The sequence below is a fragment of the Manacus vitellinus genome, unplaced genomic scaffold (genome assembly GCF_001715985.3).
Source record: "Manacus vitellinus isolate BGI_N305 unplaced genomic scaffold, ASM171598v3 scaffold_5_pilon, whole genome shotgun sequence".
NCBI classification, from domain to species: domain Eukaryota; kingdom Metazoa; phylum Chordata; class Aves; order Passeriformes; family Pipridae; genus Manacus; species Manacus vitellinus.
Genome location: NW_021940682.1, coordinates 25,806,069 through 25,815,032, shown reverse-complemented (window position 1 = coordinate 25,815,032; position 8,964 = coordinate 25,806,069).

Sequence of the window (8,964 nt, the reverse complement as noted above, 5' to 3'; positions counted from 1 at the left end):
GCCAAAATAAACAACCAAAACAAACAACCAAACAGAAAATCTAAACACATTACTTTTTTATTGCAGGATTATTTTATGGACTAGTCAGAGCCTTGGACCAGTTCCTCACAAAGCTGCACAGCTACCAGTGCTAATGCTTAGCCAGGGATGGGGGAGCGAGGCTGAAGACATGACGATGGTGGGACCATCTCTGTAGCCGCAGAGTGCTTTTAGGCTACATGAAAGTGACTGTATAACTACGGCCTCTGTTTTTTCTCTGTACTGATATTTATAGAGAATTTATGAAGTTATGATTTCCCCCTGCACACTTACAGTAGCAGTTCCTTTGGGGCCATCTAGTTTTTGTGATACAACTTCTAAATTCACTGAACTGGACATTACCTCATGGAGCTTTAACACAGCTGCTGGGAGTTGTTTCCCATGACATTCCTTTGAAGTATACTGTCTCTGAACATCATTTTCAGTGCAGTGCCACATAGCTATTAACTTCAGATTTATTCAATGTGGTTTTAAGTGTGAGTTATGTATAAGGTGCGTATTTATGACATTCTGTAAATTTTATGCTTGTTTTTAATATATCCTGCATTATTCTTAGCTCCCTGTGTCCTCTAGTGTCTACCTATCAGAACTGCACAAATTGGCAAACAAATACTTGTTTCCATTTTTGTCTCTCAAAACATTAAAAAAACCCCTTTCCATCCTATAAATTTTGTCTTTTATTCATTCTTCTTCATTTTTGACTAAATATTATATTAATATTATATCTTTATAGTTATTTCCATTAAGCACCAGCAGCATGTGGGACAGTATTGCCAATTTTATATATAATCTTCTTGCACACACACATATGTCTGTTATCTAATTATCTGTGAGCTTACCGGAGATTTTAGCAGCCAATATGAGTTGAAAATGGTGATAAAGGTCTTGGTAGATATTGTGGAGTACTTTCTTACTGAGGTACATCCTCGTCTCACTTGGGCATGCCAAATTATTGTTTAGGACATTAGGAGTTGCTTCTATCCACCCTAAAATTATATTTGGGTACAAACCACAGTACATTTATGAAGAATTTGGATTTTAGCCTACCGTGAAAAGCCAGTATGTGAGCACATAATTGATGGCCATTTTATAATACAGATACATTAGGAGCAAGTGGAGATTCCACAAGACTTTATTTGGAGCCTTCTGAATTCTTGACTATATAATATGAAAGTGGGATCCAGTTCATCTAGTGTTGACCATTTAAAGTTGAAGAAACTATAAGCTACTGCAATTTGGCTCCCACTCAAACCAGAATAATCAAGGTACTTCTAAGAGAGTGTCATTCTGTAATACTTACCTAGGAAAAAGGATGAATTATGCTCTACAGGAGTACCTTGCTCTCCACATGCACTAGAATACTTGTCCAGCTTTTATACGGCTGCATTTACCCAGATAATCTCATCCTGAATATCCTTTTAAAATAGGGAGAATGCATAAGTAATTATTTTAAGTGTAACAAACCAGTGAGACATGAATAGGTGTTTATTAGATTTGGATGCAATTTACAGCGCTGGAATAGTGATGAACCCTCCCATGTCAAGTGAATAGAAGTATTCGTGTATCTGTAGAAGCTGCTTCACACTGACTGAAGTATTCTGTATTTCCAAAAATACAGCTGTTGGAGGGAAGGAGTTGTTCCTGCCAACTTGGCTCAGGAAGAAAGTCTCAGGAGGAATGCATAGAGCTTTGCCTTGAAAGTCTGAGGAGCCAGTAAAGAGTTTATGCACAAGAATCTGAGGACAAATCAATGTAGCAATCTGTGGCTTGGTGCAAGCAACCCAGGAGATTTCTGCAGTCTGTTACTAATACTGGATTGATGCAGGTGGTCAGCAATCCAGCTAGATGAGATGATCTGCTGTTTCTGTTACTCGCAAACAAGGTGGAACTGGTTGAAAAGGCAAAGGTCAAGCATCTCATCTGCAATGATCATGAGTCCATGGACTCTAAAATTCTAAAGTGGGCAAGTGATTATCAAGTATCTGCTTGGTAGGATGATATGTGAGACTACCCTGAAGGGCCAAGGGGCCCCAAAGAGCTGGCTGATTTGCTAAGACAACCTCCTCAGAGTGCAAGAACTATCCTAGCTGACGTGCATATAGCTGAGCAAGCATGGAAGAAGGTTAGTGTGGAGAATGGTCCACTTGTCTCAAACAATAAATTTTGATAACCGGGTACTGACCTCAAACACAAAAATATAGAAAGTGGAAACGACAGTTCAAATATTTCAATATGTAAAACCATCATATAAAACAGGGACAATTCCATCACTATAAATCAACATTTAATAAAAAAATTTTGATGATACAGATGCACTTTGAAAGAGTAAAACTAATTTATTCGTGCTGTACTCTGTCTGAATAGCAGCAGGTTTTGGAGAACTGCATGAACCTTATGAGAACACTGTCATTGGAGGTTTTTTTAAACCATAGATTTTGAAATTATGGAATAGAGAAGTGGTCAGACCAGTATGGATTCAGTACAGGTTACCTTCCATAAAATAGTGTGGGGACTGCTTAAGCTATTGGAGCTGCTACATGCAGAAAAATAGAGCTTTTAAGTGGAACAGTTACTAGTGACAACAGCTACGTTGGTATTTTTTGTTGCTTCCTGTTGTTAAAACCAAAGATAAGTGTTCTCGAATTAGATCTCTGCTTGTACCTAAAACACAGGTTCAAACAATAAAGTTAGTAATTCATTAGTATACTTTGCATGCCATGATACCAATAACTTCTACTATCAACTGCACAAGGGACTACTGCTATCACCTGCTAGCAGACACAGCTTAGCATGAAATACTTTCTTCCACCCCTGCTGATACCTAGGAAAGAAGGACTACCTGGGTCATCCCTTAATAAGGAATAAAGCTGTCTCTTCCACTGCTGAGTCCACATTTCTGAATAGGAAGAGTATGGTTATTTTACAGCAGAGAAATTGGAAATATATTTCCATGCTCTCCCCTTTACTATATTGAACCATGCTGAATTCCTGAAATTAAGTTTTCCACATGTTCTGCTATTTCTAGTCAACATGTAGAATACTCAACTTCAATAAAATGATAATACAGTATACAGTGAGAACAAACTATTAGGTTTTTCTAATTAATTGAAAGAAACAATTTTGAAATTATCAGTAGTTTCACATAATTTATGTACATACCTCTTCTTTCTTCATAATTATCATCACCAACATTGCTATCTGGGTAACAAACACCAGCATTTGAAAACCCATATACTAGAAAAAAAGCCAAAAGTTATTTTGAAAAAGTGAGCAATACAATAAAAAATTCCAGAAGCTCATGTATAATCATTTGTGACTATTATTTAGAGTGATTCCAACAAAAGTAAGATTTTTTTTTTCCTGGAAACTTGCAGAAAGTGACATCACCACATAAGAGGCAGGCTTCAGGCAAAGCACAGCTCACTGTGTTGGGCTTAAAGATGTAGCCATAACTTTCTTGGAAGTGAAGAACAAAAGCTGTTATTAAGCAGCTGTGCTTCACTGAAGAAAATTCTTATTTCTTTATTTTCTTTATAATGGTATCTAAGTCTCATGCCTATTTAAAGACTCCTTTGAGCTATAAGACACAAAATCAAAATAAAAAGATAGTTGATTCTGCTCATTTTCAGTGATAACAAATTTTTACCTACAGTATCTAGATACTGTGATACTAGATGGTTTCATGGACATTGGAAATGAGACACTTCTTTCATTGTCTAATAAACTGTGAGGTAAACACTACATGCTTAGGCAGTAGTAGGAAGGAAGAAGGAACAAGGTTCCTGGTTATTGTACATGAGCTTCTCTCTTTCCTGTACAAATGAATATTGTAGTGCTTAACACACAAATCAGTAGCACTGTTCATTGCTTCAGCCTTCACTGTCTAAAACAGATCGTTCAAAGGGATGACAATAAACAAAAGACAGAGGAAAAATATGTAATCAAAGTGATGATAATATATAGTTACAGTGCCATCTTTCAGAAATCCAAGTGTTCTTCCCTTGAAAAACAGGAATTCTGTATAAATATGGAGTCTTCAGGTAGGTCTACATGCACACAAAATTTCCTTTCATTTTACAAGAAAGTTGGAGACTGATTTACACTTACTGTAATGAGTAGACATTTGATTTCCAGAACTCTTCCAAGGAATCCCATAGCTGATGTAAAAGTAATAACAAATTCAATGCCAAGTAATATACAAGAAATATATGTCACTAGCTGGTTCACCCCGAAGAAACTGTAACACAGTGCATTTGTACTATTACTACTTTTCCTTTTTTTTTTTTCTGAGACTTCCACTTACAAAACTTACTCCAGAAAAACAATTAAATATTTTCAAAGTGGAATGATAAAAGAGTATTATTATTATTTATACCTACAGTCACAAAGAGAAAAAAATATATTTTCATAAATTCAGACGATGGTAACAACATATGAGATGCAAACAGAACACTCTCAATTGAACAATTTGAACCACTCACAATGAAATCAGAAAACAATTACAAGTTTACAGATTTTTTTGTGTTTGCCAAAAATTATTATCCCATATGCAAATTCTACAGGGACATAGATATAGTTCTCATCAAATTCAGACTCAGATTCAGGCTATCCTCCCTCTTTGTGACTGGTCACTTTCTCCTTTCCACATCAACCATTTTTGCATAGATATAGGAAGTAGAAGGGGTTTTTATTACTTCCAGCTGAAATGCTTTGTCCCAGAATTACTGCGCTGGATGGTTCCCATCCCATCAGTTTGGAACTGATGCTTCTCAACATTGCCTAGGCAGTCAAGCCTTTAAGAGCACAACTGTAGTTATGTGACCAAAAAATTACTTTTCTGTGAAAAAAATTGATAGACACTCTCAGAAAAAGGAATGTTCATACAGAGAGGCCCAAGCTCTTAAACTTTTATTCATTCTACCCAAATATTTACCTAAAGGATCTATAATCTTGCCAAATGCAGGTAAATGCAGAAAAGATGAATAGAGGTGATTTGTTTTTCAGTGATTCATCTATAAGCTTTCCACCAGAAGAAATAATTACTTTGCATAAATTATAAGAATATATAAATCGTAGATATTAATGCTATATGTTTTCTCCTATTTTGATAATCATACCGTCTAATGATGGAAAATGTACTCAACAGAAAAAAACCCTACAACTATGCAGTTCAAACCAATACTGCCACCTTGTGAAAATGAAAATCTATTACTGTTTCTGTTGATTACATAGAACCACACAATAAAATGGTTTGGGTTGGAAGGGACGTTAGAGATCACCTAGATTCAACATCCCTGCCATAGGCAGGGACACCTTCCACTAGACAGATTGCTCAAAGCCTCATCCAGCATGGACGCGAACACTTCCAGGGATGGGGCATTTTTTTAAAACAAATTATTTAAAACAAAAGAAAAATTCTATTTATACTCATATAACACACTGAAAAAATTGTTTCTGTCAAATAAAAGCCGCAGGCTAGGTCAAAAGCATAAGACCTAGAGCCTGGGAAAGAAAAAAAAGGAGGATTGTTGTTTTAATTAAAAACATCTTTAAAAATATTTTGAAGCTGCTAAATAAGAGAAAGAAAACAGATTTTTTTTTTTTAACCAAGAAAATTCCATTGATTACACTTATATAGTACTTCTGTATTAGTGTTTTATCTCTTATTTTCGTTCTTCTGTTTTCAGTTTTGAATCACAGTTGAAAATACAGTCATGCATCCAATATGAAACAAATATAACTAAGCATATTGATTACAATGGTATTTATTTTCTTCAGATAATGTCTTATAAATTTAAACAGTCATTTAATACGTTGAACAAAAAATAGTAGCAACTGTAGAAGCATCAAAATGGTGTCTGGTCTCAATTGCATTTAATGTTACATTGTACACATTTTTATTTTTTTTTTTAGCTTTTCTTTTCTTTTTAGCTGCTAAAAACATTTGAAAGCAGCATGTATTTTGGAAGATTTATATGGCAAGAGTTACATAGCCTGGCACACACTTGTGCTTGTATTCTTCAATACACTTGCTAATTATTAAGGATACCAGCTGACATGAAGAGATGACAAATATGAAGCTTCTGCAGTCAAAAACTCTCTTGGGTTAACAACTTTAGACACAAAACACATGTTACATATGTGTCAAATTTGTTTTTCAGAAGAAAAGATTCAGCAAACAAAAGTGTTGCTTGCACTGTCAAAGTCCTCAATGCCTGCCTGGATCATAAAACTTCTGTTGCTGAATTGTACAGTGAAGAAAGGTGTAGTAAGCTTCTCAAAAACAGAATGTATTAAAAAATTGGTGTGATGTATTGTTCTAGTAAAAAAAAACCTGAAAAAAACATGATCAGTTACATATTTTATTTGAAAACTGGCATCTGCAATAGTTCTGTTGTAATAATTTTGTGGTTTCAAAGCTTTATTTTGAGTCATTTTAATAATAATTCAGTTTACCTTAAATTATTTATCTGAAAATTAGAAATATTATCTTTATAAAATTACTTACATTTTATAATATTGTTTCTACATGAGAAAATCCTTACCAGCATTGAATATTTACATCCTACCTTAAAGAGCACAGTCTAATAGTGATACATTTCTTCCTGAAGTCCAGTGTAACCACATTCTTACAACAGAGAAGTTTTCCTCTGTTGACTAGCCCTGACTTCCTGGATACAGGCAACAGGCCTACAGAAATGTTTCTTTTATTGGCAAAGTTGTTTGCTAAATACATGACATGGTCTTCATTCACCATGGTCACAGCATAACACCTTCACAAAACAAGTACCAAATGCACATTCAAATCAGTGCTTAAAAACTTGACTAGATCGAAAAGTTCACCAGTTACATGATTCTGTAAAGGGGTGGATTTCAAATAGGTGAGTTTCCATTATTTTAATATTTAAATGTCTTACTCATCCATAGTAAGTTTCCTCACTAGTGAGGAAACAGTAAAGGGTTGCCCTTGAATCCAATATTTTGTACTGAACACCCATAAGTCTTTCAGAAAGGCATTCAGTTTATTCTAAAGATTGTAGATAGGAAAACCCCTACCATTCTTGTCAGATCCTTCCCATTGCTCCCAAAATGCACATTTTCTATGTAAAACCTGTCTTTACATTTCAGCTTTGATTTTTTTGTTATACCTGTCTTTGCATCTTGATAGTCCTCATCAGTCTCAGGGTCATATGCTTTCCCTATGAACACCATTACACACTAAAATGATATTATCTGTACCCTGCCTGCCCTGTATCGCTTTTGGTAGACTGAACCAGAAAGAAACATTTTACACAGGCAGGCAGTGATAGGACAAGGGGGAATGATTTTAAACTAAAAGCAAGGAGATTTAGATTAGATTCTAGGAAAGAATTCTTCACTCGAAGGGTGGTGAGGCACTGGAATGGGTTGCCAGAGAGGTTATGGATGTCCCATCTTTGGAAGTGTTCAAGGCCAGGTTGGATGGGGCTCTAACCAATCTGGTCCAGAGGAAGGTGTCTCTGCCCACATTAGTGGGGTTGGGACAAGGTGATCTTTTAGGTCCCTTCCAACCCAAACCATTCAGTGATTCCATGAGCACCCCTCCTGCCTCGCCAGGCTGACCACCTCGGAGCTACCAGTGCCAGTGGGACACTGGCCTTTCCAAGCCGTGACAGAGGCCCCGCGTGTGACAACAGAAGGCATGTCTGGCGGGTTTTCATTTTTCATGGCTCTGGAGTTCTCTGGGCAAACAGGAAGCAAAATCCCAGTGTTTTAATCCACCTTCAACTTGTCTTTGGTCTGCCTTTTTTTTTTCCCCACGATTAACTGCCTATTCCAATTTATTATGAAGACTAAATTCCAGTCTATTACTTAAAAAAAAACAAACAAAAACCACAAACAACTAAAGAACGCAAAAAACACAAACAAAAAAAAAAAACCAAAACCAAAACCAAACCAAACTAAACCTAACACAAAAAACCGAATAAAACACTGCGAGGAGCTCCTCTCGACGCTGGGAGACGCTGCCTCCCGCCCCTGCAGGAGACGGCAGCTCCAGGCGACGTTTGGCTCCTCCCGCTGTCCGTCCGAACCGCTGTTTCCCGTTGCCGTGGTGACGCTCCCGGCGGCGCAGCGGCGGGGTCTCGTTCTCCGCACGGAGCGCCTGACCGGCCGCGGTTGGCGGCCGCGGGTTTTCAGAGTGGAGGGTTGGCCGACCTCCGGAGGCGGCCGGGCAGGCGGGGGCTCCGAGAGAGGCTCGGATGAAGCTCGGATGAACGGTAAGTGAGTGGGTGTGTGGAGTAGACAAGCAGGACTGGAGGGCGGTGGGTGCCCGGAGGGGTGGACTACAGCTCCCAGCATGCAAAGGGGCGGCTCCTCCCGGGACGCGGCAGTGGGCGGGGCTGTCTCCCGCCGCGATTCCTTTTGGGAGGTGTAGTTGTAGTTCACCAGGTCCGATTCACGCCGTCCCGGCTAAGGTGCGCTTAGCTCGCTCTGTCTCCTGCTGCAGGAGTCAGCGAGGGACCAGGAGCTGCTCGCTGCCTCAGATGGGGCGGATCTGGGCTGCCTCCCATGTCCCTTGATTGAAAAGGGGCACGGGTTGAGCAAGGAGGGAGGTGGGATGACGGAGAACCCGTTTTCCTCTAGCCTGGATCCATCCACAAGTCTTGTTCTTCTGTGGGTTGTGCCATTTTTCTGCATCATTAAAACTTCCATGAGTGCTTTCTGTATTCTTAGTCTTATTTTGTAATTGTTAATACTTATTTATTGTTCAAAACTTTTTTTCTCCTTGGTAGCTTATAGGGCTGAAAAAAATTCCTTGTGAATCTTAGGTCATGGCACTGATACTGTTCACAAACAGTAGAGAGCAGGCAGAGGTTTTTAATGTTGAAATTTCATAAAATTTGCAAAATTTTGAGTGGTAGTGTGAGGGGGACTCTCCTATCC